This window comes from Marmota marmota, unplaced genomic scaffold (genome assembly GCF_001458135.2).
Source record: "Marmota marmota marmota unplaced genomic scaffold, marMar, whole genome shotgun sequence".
NCBI classification, from domain to species: Eukaryota; Metazoa; Chordata; class Mammalia; order Rodentia; family Sciuridae; genus Marmota; species Marmota marmota.
The window spans coordinates 45,446,159-45,458,962 of NW_025999932.1; the positions used below are offsets into that span (position 1 = coordinate 45,446,159).

General features: G+C 40.0%; 1 long non-coding RNA gene across 1 annotated transcript; it reads left to right on the forward strand.

The window, feature by feature from the left end:
* Positions 1-912: 912 nt before the first annotated feature.
* Positions 913-9,070, forward strand: LOC125615996. Its single transcript, XR_007346591.1, has 2 exons — positions 913-1,205; positions 7,749-9,070. It is a non-coding gene; the product is annotated as an uncharacterized LOC125615996 (long non-coding RNA).
* The last annotated feature ends 3,734 nt before the right edge of the window (positions 9,071-12,804 follow it).

The following is a 12,804-nucleotide window of genomic DNA, read 5'->3' on the forward strand; positions in this document are numbered from 1 at the left end:
TGCTTTGCCCATGATGCTGCTACTGCAGGTGTGTGAGTCAGCTTTTCATCACTGTAACAAAGTACCTGAGATAATCATCTTATAAGAGAGAAGGTTTATTTTGGCAGATAGTTTTGAGGTTCCAGTCCATGATCAACTGGTCTCATTTTTTGGGGGGCCAGTGGTGAGATAGCACAACATGTAGGTAGAGCATGGTAGAGCAAAACTTCTCTTCACAGCAAAAAGAGGAAGAGGAAGGGACCAAGGTCCTAAATCCCCTTTAACATATTGCCTAACATATAGTAAGTACTTAATCACAATGCTAATTATAATTAATTTTTTAAAAAGTGGTTTAAAATGCCAGCTAATGCCTTATTTAATCTCATCCCTTAAGGCATTAAAAACATTTAAAAATGTCTCTGCATAGAAAGGATTTTTATCTTTTATTTCTCAGTTAACCTCCTGGCATTTAAACAGTGAATTTGGGATGAGGGGATTGACATCCATTTGCATTTAGCAGGGCTCTTTTGAATAGGTAGTTCCTAGAACTGACTCTAGCAGAAATTTTCTCATGTGTCTAAACTACCCACACTATTTGGAAAAGCAAACAAAGCTACATTGATCTGAGTTGATTGCTTTGAGAAGTAACAAATTGGCTGAATCTAACTATTTCCTCCCTCCTCCCACCAGCCAGGTTTTGGGTAGATATAGCTTCATTATGAAATCTGACTTGAGCTCCTCTCTGGATAATTCAATCTTAAGGTATAAACAACCTGGAATGTTTTGTGGAAGACCTTGAATGATTTCCAAACAGGAAATGGAAGCCTGACCAGCCATGAGTGAACAAATTCAGGTTTTCAGTTTCAGGTGACCTTGATTAGCATACAGCAACAGAACAATTACTGTCCCTGAAAACTTACCCTCTCCCTGGCTGGATGAGTTTGATCCATTCTTCTCTGCCTGGAAGAATCATTGAAAGAAACCTCAGGGATGAGAGGAGCCAACTCCTCATTCTGCAGACAAGGAAGCTAGGATTTAGTGAGTTTGCATGGCCATCATCTGTTATAATTTCATATTTCTGTCTTGGTCCCAACACAATGCTGCATGTTCTTCAAGCAAGAGCTATTCAAATTTCCAACTATTTTTTTTCCAGTTTCCACATTACTTACAACAAAACAGAAAAGTATCTGTATTGTAAGTGGAAAAACATCTACCCTCTGGATCAGGTTAGTGCAAAGCCAGGTTATCTAGGGTGGGGGTAGAGATGGGTGTTGGGAGATGCCAATGGGGAGGGTGAAAAAGGCCTTCACTGCCACCTTGTGGTCACCTGGGACCACAGAGGGTCATTCCTTGGGAGCCATCTGTCCAACTTCTTGGGCTGCTTGCCCGAGCTCTCTATCAGCACCATCAGCTTTACTTCAATGGAGCTTTTGTTAGAGTTTTTCTTTCCAGTGCATTTTCACTTTCTTTAGCCTTGGGAAAAAGGAAATTGTTGAAAGCTAGCAAAATTCTATAATCTGAAAAAATATCTGCAGGGAGGAAGAGGTCAGGATCCAGGGAATGGCTCTTAAGATGAAATGTTTGAGAGCTTTGTAAGATCTTTGTTTCATCCTGCTGTAGTGGCTCCCAACAAGAGTAGATTTATGGGCCAAAGGCAGTCCCGGGGTTGGCACCTGTCATGTTATCACCTGGTCAATTGGGGAAGTCGGGACAGACGAGGATTCGTTTATTATTTCATTTATCACCCTTGTCTGCAGTCCAAATTAGTTCTCACATCACATTCTGAGAGTCTCAGATTCAATATCATCAGTTGAAATACTAACGATATTTTTCAGTGCAAAAAAAAAATGACTTTCAAGGCATGTATTATGGAAAGGATTATAATAAATTAAATGCCTAAACTGGCAGAGTGCAAACAATTTTGACTCAGATCTAAATGTTTGCACTGGCTGTTTAAACATTTAATTTGTTAGAATGGAAGTAGCAGCACAGAATAAGCATGTTAATTAAACTTGGGCTTTAGCAATGTGAGTCATCCCACGGACATAGAGCGTGACAAACCCGGACGGCAAGAGTCATTGTGCATGATTTTCTCATTCTCCGAATGAGCACTTTACATCTTTAAACCCTGCAGACATTAGTGATTTTTAATGGATTGTTCTGTCTTTCTGAGGTGACTTTTAGATGATGCTGTAGTGCTGTTAGTCTGGGAGACAACTTTACTAATTAAGTTGCAGGGAAGTTATCACCCACAGATAATTGATTAAAGTGATTACATGGATAATCTGTTCTGTGCCTTGACATTAAAACATAGAAAAACATAAAGAAGGGGAGGCATAACAAAACTTCTAAAGACCAGATTCTCCCAAGAAGAATCTCCATCATCGCCATCATCACATTCATCACTATCATCATAACCAACATCATTAGCACATTTTTTGGGACAGTGGAATGTCCAGTTCTAAATTTTCTTATCAGGTCTTGGTTCTGCCAGACATTGGTAACATGATGCTGGCCTTCTATAAGCTTTGTGTTCCTCATGTGTAAAATGAGGACATTTTTTGATAGTTAAGATAAGGCTAAGTTGTAGCCCCCAAATATTGTGATTTAAATAAGATAGGAGTTCATTTATCTCTTAAAAGCAACCCAGCTGTTGGGAGCTGGCAGTAATACATCCAAGGTCCTTCACAATCTGACCCTGACTTGTACTTCCAACTCATCACTCTTTGCCTTTCCACTTCCATCTATATCCTCGATACATTCTTTCCTTGGTCTAGAATGCATATTTCTTCTATGCACATTTTATCCCTTTGACATGGCCCGCTGCAAATGCTGCCTTCCCCATGAAGCCTGGTGATTTCCTCCTCTAGCCTCTAGCTAACCCTATTACAACATTTCACTGTCTCTTCTGCCTTCTGATTCTTTGACTCTTTTACAGTCTCCAATTCTCTTTGCCTTAAAACTAAGTTATTTACACAAATAGCCTATGTGTTCCTGGAGGAAACAGGTTGCATTTTATTTATCTTTATTCCCCAGCACCTCTCTCCTTCCTTCCCTTGTGCAATATCCAGCATTGTTCCTTGCCTCTAAAAAAGTGAATGTTGAACTGAATATAGTTTTAAAAAAAGAAAGTTGTTAGATAGGAAAACTGAGTCATCAAAATAGCAACCACTTGCTAACTCAAGGCAATGGGCTATTCATTGGAAAATTCCAGATGTGAATCAAAAGAGTTCCAATTAGACTTATATGATGTGCTAAATTACGAATAGCATTCAGAAAAATTCCTTGAGCCTTGTGGAATCATGTGCCCCTCATGTATATTAGGAAGCAGATTCTTCCAGAGACTGCCATAATTTTTCTTAAAACTTTGTCCATGAATCATGTGAGAAAACAAAAAAGCTTTGCCAGATGTATGGGCATGGATACTGGATATCATATACTTTAAATCTATCTCCATTTGTGGACTTTCTGCCTTTATTCTACCCCACAGCCATGTTAGAATCTAAGACTTCATTGTGTGAAGGAGTCTCATTTAAAATGGTAGCCTAGCTCATGGGATCCAGTGCAGGGGGCTCAGAGCTTTGAGACATGCTATGGGTTTACTGTGCCATTGGGAAAATGCATCTCCCTTCCTCAAACCTCAATCTTCTCGTTTGTAAATGGAACAGCCACAACTTTCCCCTTCTTATAGGGCTGTTTGTGCAGATGATGGCAGCTCATTAGTGAAATGCTTTGAAAAGATCGTATGGAATCCTGTTGGGTACTGTTGGGAGGCTAACCTCCAGGCTTATGAGAGTGCATATTAAAACCATGCATCTGCTTGCTCCAGTCACTGGGTGCATATGAATAGTCCCTTAGTTATATTTATAACACTATGGGTTTTTTTCTAAAGAAAGAAATTAAATTTTTTTCCCCAAATTTTACAATTTTACAGAGGACCCGCGAGTTCATCTGCTTGAACGAATTTCAAATCATAATTTAGTTAATGTCAGGATGGCAATAAAACTTATGAAATAGAGTAAGGGGAGGGAAAAGAGAAAGCAGGAGGGAGAGATTCCTTTCTGCCTGGAAATTTTCAACTCCACCTTTCTGCCTGGAAATTTTCTTTTTCTTTTCTTCCCCTTGTATGCCCTTCAATTCCCTGCAATGTGTAAAACCTTTCTGCTCCTCTTCATTTAAACGAATCTGGCCAGTTGGCATTTATGCTTGTAAAACTAATGGAAACTGCAAAGATGGATGTAGAGTCTGTCACTTCAGAGATTTTCAGTTCTTTGAAACTGTCATCTTGCAACTCGACTGTGATTGGAACTAACCTAGCTCAAAATGGAGGAGTTGTGGACATCTGAGTGTGGTGCCCTCACAGCCCCCTCCCCGCCTGCCTGCATTTTCCCACTCAGTTCATTTATTCCAGCAGGTGTCTTTGCTCCTCTGCATTATTAGGCACAGTGAGAATTCAAAAATGAATGGGATGGTCTCTGCTTATAAGGAACCTATTCTGTATGGTGGTTCCATGGTGTTTCAGGGAGACAGGGCTTCAGACCAAGAACTAAGTTGCACTTTAGTGTTGCAATTTTAAGAGTAGGGAGAAGGCTGGGGGAGAGTAGGGGGCCTTTAGGGTGCCTCAGAAACTGAACTCCAGGTTTATATTGTCTGAACATAAGACAGGACCTGATTGTAAGATACCATATTATCGTCTTCATGTATAAACAAGGAGGCTATTTTAGTCAGCTTTTGTGTTGCTATAACCAAAATATCTGACAAGAACAAATTAGAGGAAGAAAAGTTCATATGGAACTCAGGGTTGATGGATGACTCCATTGCTCTGGCCCCAACATGAGGCAGCACATTATGGGCTAAGGGCCCAGCAGGGGCAAGCTGCTTAGATCCTGGAGGGGTCAGGAGTAGAGAGATGGGAAGGGACCAAGGAAAGATGCACTCTTTAGGGTATTCCTACTTTCTCCAGCCATGCCTCACCTGCTTATATTTACCACCCAGTCATTGCATTCAAACTAGGATGGACAGATGAGGTTATAGCTTTCCCAATCTAATCATTTTACCTTTGAATATTCCTGCATTGGAGCTCTTAGAGGACACCTCATATTCAGACCATATCAGATGCTTTGGGGGTGAAGTAAAAAACCCAACCCCCAAGCCTCTCCCTCCCACATGCAGAGGAGGAGGTGAGGAATAACACTTTACACTTGTCTCAGTCAGGGCCATTTGGTCACAGTTTGTTCAAGGTGGTTTAGACAAAAAGGAAAGTTTGTCTCACAGATTTCAGGAGCAGAGATGGCAGTGGAACTCCCATGGGACTGAGTTGGGTTCAATTCCTGAAGTGAAAAGCACCAAAAGGCCTCAGGGTTTCCGCTTCCCTGTGTCAGCTTGATTTATTTTTCTCTCCTTGGCTGACTGGTTTTCTTAAGTCACACCTGTACCAAGCAGATCTGCATCTTCCCTGATCCGTGGAGAATCCCAGGGTCCCAAGGCCAAATTCCCCAAAAAAGCAATTCTGGTCGACTAGTAGGATTGGTCTAAAGGTGATTTGGTTCAAACAGCACGGTCCATTCTTTAGATCGATCATCTTTGGTCAGAGTCTCAACAGGAGTCTGGGGGAAACTAGTTCTTAAGAAGAGGATTTATAGAGGATAGAGAAATGAGATCTCTGATTCAACATTTAACTTGATTGTTTTGGTAATTATACTGGTGGGGATTTTCCAGGTTTTTTGCTTTTACACCTTTCTTCACCTCCTAAGCTTGACTATTTCACTGCTTATTGGATCGGGGAAAATTATTTTGCGTTAATTCTTAATAACAACTCTGGTTTAACTAATAGTTTAACAAATAGGGGCTGATGTAAAAAAAAATGCATACTGTCTCCTGGAGCCTACAGTTTAAGGAGGAGACAGACAAAAACAAAAACACCCAACAGTAAACAAAATAATTACAAGTTGTGTTAAGAGAGGAAATAGAGTTACAAAAAGAGAGATTGAGGAGGAGGGGACCTCTCTTAGATGTAGTTGCAGGAGGACTGCTCCAGGGAGTGGACTTCTTAGTAGAATTTGAAGGGACCAGTCATGGAAAAAGGTCGTGGGGAAGATGTGTTACAAGGTATTTCAAGCAAAGAGTGAGGATTGCACATGCTCCCAAAAGGCAAAATCCCCAAGGAAGGAGAGAATTTAATTCGCTTTTAATTCCCAACACTCTGTGTGCTCCAACTGTCTTTCACGTTGCAGGTTGTTATTTGTAGACTCTCCTTAATTCTAGTGCAAAAGTTTAAATTATAGCATAGTAGATATATATATATTGGCTCAGTTATTTCCATCAACACTCAAGATGCAGACTTATGTTTTAATAAAATAATCAATTTTCTTGGAGATGTTATAGATAACATTTGGAATTCTTGGGTTTTGAGATGGAGAGAACTGGGTTTAAAGCTAGTCTCTGTGCCTTACTAGTTATATAACTTTGGACAAGTTATGCTATTGCCTTGTGTATTGTTAGTTTCTTCATCTCCCCCATCTCAGCCTTCATCTTTGGTTCACAGTTTTTACAAAATTTTTTTCTCAGGAGAATTAGGTTATATTAAATTAGGAAATGAGTATAAAGGGACTAGCACAGTGTCTGCCACTCAGTGCGTATTAAAAGCAATTCAAAAAAGTTCATTCACATCACCCTTGTATATAAGTCAAATTCTAGCAAACAGCCTATTTCAAAAGTGCTCCACGGGTAGTTCAATATGTAAAATAAGTGCATAATGGATACTTCATAACAGGTATGGGAGTGGATCAGAACATAGGAGGTGACTCTTATTTCTCTCCAATTCCCTCAGTGCAGTGACAGGAGACTGACACCAGCAAATGAAAGAAATTCTCAAATGAATGGGATTAGAAAGAACTAAGAAAATCCCAGCCCATGATTCATGTAGAAAACTACTGTGAAGTAAGAGTAGAATGAGAGAAACTCTGAGCTCAGCCTTGGCTCATACAATGAACAGGAAGAAGGTTCTGGGCAGTCCTTAGAACTTGACTGAAATCTGCCTTTAGACCAGAAGGGCTGGTTGCAACTCTCACTAAACTTCTTGCTGGCCAGGGGAAAGGGCCCTATCAGGAAGAGCTGCTGAAATGGAGGGCCTGGGAGGGGAATAACCAGTGTGACCTCAGGGAAATTCTAGACTCCATAAGACATAAAAGGGAAAGAAGAGGGAAAGACCTTTCCAACAGGGAAACCACTGAAGTTCCTCATTGCTAGGGCAGAACCCTCCTTATTTTGGCAATTGGAGAGAGGTCAACAGCCTCACACCTGCCCTGTGCCCAAGCTTCCTGGTTAGGATGTTCCCCTCTTGAAGAATCCTTCCCAGGTGTTTTAGTCAGATTTTTGCATCACTATGACCAAAATACCCATCAAGAACAACTTAGAAGAGGAAAAGTCTATTTGATGCTCATGGTTTCAGAGGTCTCAGTCCATAGATGTCTGACTTCCTTGTTCTAGGCTCAAGGTGAGACAGCACCCATGGGGCTGGAGGCGGGAGGGAGAGGGGGAGGTGGAAGGGAAGGTGGAGGGGGAGGGGGAGGGAGAGAAGGAAGGGCCCATAGGGAAGATGAACCCTTCCAGGACTAACTCCCAGTGATTCACCTCTCCCAGCCTTGACCTACCTAAGCCCACCCGCCTACAGTTACCACTTAGTTAATCCATTCAAACTAGGAGGGACTGATTATGTTACAGCTGTCATAATCCAATCATTTCACCTCTGAATATTCCTGCATTAACAGGAGTTTTGGCAGACACCTCAAATCCAAATCATAACCACGCCTTTTGGGAAACCAGTCAACACAGCTGCAGAAGAAACACTTGCTAGCTACCCACACTGATTACTGTATAAATGGACAACAACCGATGAATACTAGGTCTTTGAGGAAAATCAACAGTATGTAAAAGAGAAGCACCTAGAACTGCTTTGAGGAAAAAGAGGCAATTTAAGAAACAGAAGAGGAAAAAAAATCCCTGAGGTAAGAGCACTCATTAAGGCAACAATAAAAACAGACTGCTCTGAAAACCTTAGAACCAGAGAACAAGAAATAATTATATAAAGTTTAAAGCCTGAAATGAAAAGTTCAACAAGAAGTCTGAACAACAGAATAGGCCAAATGAATGATCTGGAAGACGAGGCCCAGGAAATCTATCAGAATTTGGAGCAAAACTACAAGGAGATGAAACATACGAGGAAGAGTTAATATAAAAAGGATTAATCCATGGAGGCCAAAACACCAATTGAACAGGAGGAATTCCAGAGCCAGAGAACAGAGACAGAGGCAGGAAGGAAATAATAGGAAAAAATATTTCTTTAAGCTTATAGAGAGACAAGAACCATGTATCTTAAAGGAGCCACTGAAAGCCAGTGGAACTAATGTAAAAAGATCCACACCAGAAAATTCTGGTGAAATGAACAGGTTCCAAGAATAAAAAATAAAATCTGAAAAATTCCCAGAGAGAAAAAGAAGTCTTATCTACTATATTGGACAACAGAAGTTATAGTTCTACATTTCATGTTTGCTTTTCTTTCTTCATTCTCTCAGTAAGAGCAACTTCCTTCCTTCCTGCTTTACCTCCTTCCGTCTTTCCTTTCTTCCTCCATACTTCTTTTCCTTCCTTCCTTTTCAGCTGAAAGTCTTTTCTCTTTCCATATCATTCAGATAGACAATCCAGGCCACAGGAAGAAGCTCAGGACCTAAACTTGACTAGAGAATTCCTCTCTCTAGTTAGAGTGATTAACTTAGAATGGGAACAGGATGCAAAAGAACTCACTCAGATCCTCCCAGGATTTTCAGGTGATAATGGGGAAGCCAGTCCCTTTCTTGAGAGGTTATGTGACTACAGGGATATTAGCTCTAGCTGCATGTAGTTATCTTTCTTGCAGAGAGGAACTTGCTGTTTTAGTGTAGAATGAACCAAACATACAGAGAAAAACAAAGTCACAAGAAATGGAAAAGAGCCCCAATGACACTGTTTAGACCACTGGATTCATCCACACTGGAGGCAAGATCCGCTTCTTGGCTCCCCAGGTATGAGTCAATAAATTCTTTACTTGACTAAAGCTAGTTGGAGTTGAGTTTCTGTAATATGCACAAGCACAGGAATGAAAATCGGGTATCAGACTTCGACTAGCCATAAGGAATGCTAGAAGAGAAGGCATAAAAGTCTTCAAAATTCTGGGGGAAGATAAATTTGAACCTAGAATTCTATAATTCTATATCCATTCAAACTACCACTGCAGTGTGAGTTCAAAATAAAGAGTAAATATTTAGGATGCATAAAGGCTCAGAGAGCTTTTCATTTATAGGACTTTCCTGAAAGAATTCCTCAGGAATGATTGTAGCAAAAAGAAAAAATGCGTTCAAGAAAGAGAAAGATAGAACATGGAAAATCATATTGAGCAAAGCCATCAGTGAGAGTTATAATTAATCTGAATAAATTTGATACATAATACAAAAAGATCCACAATGTCCTGGAACTAAATTTCTGAATAACTGTCATGGGAGGGAAATGGTGCTATTGTATTGAGAGTCTCTTATTGTCAGGGAGAAGCTACAGATACCACATTTGGCACTGATAGTGAATTCAATTTTGTCAAAATTTAATGGCAGCTAGTAGAAAAATAGAAATGGAATGTGTAATTTCCAGACTGTTAAAAGAGGAAAAATCCCTATCTAATAAAAGACAAAAGTGGGGGAAAAGAAATAAGACATACAGAAACAGAAAGCATGAAACGGTGATGTTGATAGATCCAAACCTTACAGATCCCAGTGTCTGAGTAGGTCAGATACCATTAGGATGTGAGTGCTGTTAAGGAAAGAATACTGTTTTATTCACATCTGAGTCCTTCAATAAATATATCTGGAATGAACGAATGGACAGATGCTCTAAACTCTGATTTTCAACAATCCTGTTGAAAAGACAGACCTAGCTAGGGGTGGGGGTGCATGCCTGTAATCACAGTGACTTGGGAGACTGATGCAGGAGTGTTGAGGGCCACAACCAAGTCAAGATGGCACCTGGCACTTTGTCAGGAGGAGTGGTTTGTGAAGCAACACCAGCGAGCCATTAAGATGATGAGGATTCCTTAATGACTGACTGCTGCATCTAGATGATGTTAATTAAGTTAAGCTGTGTGTAATTAGTTGGGTATATATACCTCTGCTGTCCCGTAATAAAGGTGCTCCCGCTGTTTCAATTTTCACAAGTTGCTTGTCACCCCCCACCCCCCGTTATTTTGCCCAGCCAGACTGTGGCACAGGAGGATCACTGGTTCAGAGCCAGCCTCAACACCTTACAGACACTCTGTCTCAAAATAAAAAATAAAAGGGGCTGAGGATAGGGATGAAGCTCAGTGGTAAAGTGCCCATGGGTTCAAGCCCCAGGACCCCCCCGCCCAGAAAAAAAAAAATTGTCAGGGAGAAGCTACAGATACCACATTTGGCACTGAAACAAATTTCACTTTTATACAAAAATGAAATTACTTATTGAAAAAATGACAGAGGGTGTGGTGGCACACTCATTGGTAGTCCCAGCTATTTGGGAGGCTGAGACAGGAAGACTGCAAGCTTGAGGTCAGCCTTTGCAACTCAAGGAGATCTGTCTCAAAATAAAAAATAAAGATCTGTGTAGCTCAAGGGTAGAGGACAGAACCACAGAAAACATATAAACATTAAAAAAAAAAAGAAAGTGAAGATGACAACCTTTCCCAAATCAGTCTACAAATTGGTACAATTCAAATTAAAAGTCCAGAATTTGATAAATTTATTCTAAAACTCATCTGGAAAGAAAAAGAGCATGAGAAAAACTGGGAACCACTTTAATAAGTAAAAGAGGATAGGCTTGTCCTACCAGATAACAAAACAAGGTTCCAAAGTTTAATGATTGAAACAGTGTGGTGTTAGTGCCAGAAGTGACAAATAGATTAGTAATACAGAATAAAGGACCCAGGAACAGACAAATCAATGTACGAGATTTTAGTTTTTGATAAAAAAATGGCATTTCAGTTAGTGGGGAAATAATGCTTAAAAAGATGTTAGGAGGGCTTGGGATATAGGTCAGTGGTAGAGCGCTTGCCTAGCATGTGTGAGGCCCTGGACCCCCAGCCACCAAAAAAGGTGTTGGGAAAACTATTCATGTTGAAAAATAAAGGTAAAATTCAACCTTGCACTATGAAAAATATAACTATAAAACTTGAAAATACTGAAAGAAAATATAGGAGAATTTTTTTTTCACGATAAAATGGAGAGGGCCTTATGCACTATACAGACTAAAAAAATAAGAAAAGAAAAGATGGATGAATTGGAGTACACTTTTTAAAAAATTTAAAAACCCTCCAAAACACAAAACCCTAGGGGAGGAAATGTTTGCAAAATATTAAATACACAAAGGATCAATGCATATTAACTTAAAAAACTCTTATAAATTAACAGTCAAACCAATGGGAAAATGGAAAGAAGACATGATTGTGCAATTAATGAAAGAAATACAAGTCAATATTGCATCCACATGAAAAATACTTAACATTATTAATAAAGGGAAAATATAAATTCAAGTAAGAATGTAATATCAATTTTTATCCATAATAAGATTGACAAAATTTTAAAAGCTGGAAATTCTTCAAGAATGGCACCTATATATTAATAAGCTTTAGGCTACATGTACCATAAGAAATGAGTTGTACTGCCTTAAGAAGATAGTGAATTTATTATCTAACATAACCAAAAGTCTAGCTCCCTGTATACTACCCTCAGTGGCATATAATGACATTAGGGACCCAGTTTCCTTTTTTCTTTTATTCTCTGCCAAACTTCATCTTAAGGCTGTTCTTAGGTAGCAAAAGAGTTGAGGCAGTTCCAGACATCACATCCAGTCCTGCAAAGGTTCAGATGAGAAGTTCTTTTTCTTGTGATCCTTTTAGGAGTAAGTAAAACTTTCTAGAAGTTTTTCTCAGGTGCATTTCCTTTTGTGGTTCATTAGCCCAGAACTGGATCATATGCCCATCCTAAATCCATTTCTGGAGAGAGGAAATTGACTTATCTTCATTGCTTTGGGAATCAATTTCTATGCTAAGGTATATTAGTCTATTTTCTACCCAAGGCTAGATAACTTTTAAAGAAAATGGGTTTATTTAGCTCACAGTTCTGGAGGTTCAATAGTATGGCTCTGGCTCTGTTGATGGCACCCTACTGCATCACATCATGGCAAATGGCATCCTGGTAGGAACACTTGCAAGAGGGAGAAGTCACATGGGGAGGCAGAAAGCTAGAGAGAGAGCAGTGGCCGGTCTTGGTCTTTTATAATAATTCTCACTTGAGAACTAACCAGGTTCCCACAATGTTAATCGCTTTGAAGGGCAGTGTCCCCAAATAATCTCATCACTTTCCATTAGTGGTTTCCAATTGGGGCTGTTATGAATAAAGCTGCTGGGAACCTGTGTGTATGTATCTTTTCCTTCCACTTGAATCATAACCCCCTTTTCTTTCTCTCATTTAGAGATAATTATTTCTAGAAGATTTTCCCATCCCCCTAGCAGACTTTTTTTCTTTCTTTCTTTTTGGTACAGGGATTGAACTCAAGGGCACTTGGCCACTGAGCCATACCCCCAGCCCTATTTTGTATTTTATTTAGAGGCAGGGCCTCACTGAGTTGCTTAGTGCCTCACTTTTGCTGAAGCTAGCTTTTAACTCACCATCCTCCTGCCTCAGCCTCCTAAGCTGCTGGGATTACAGGCCTGCAGCATTGCACCGGCCCCCTAGTATTATAGGTCAGTCCTGGCTCACCCTCACACCCCCA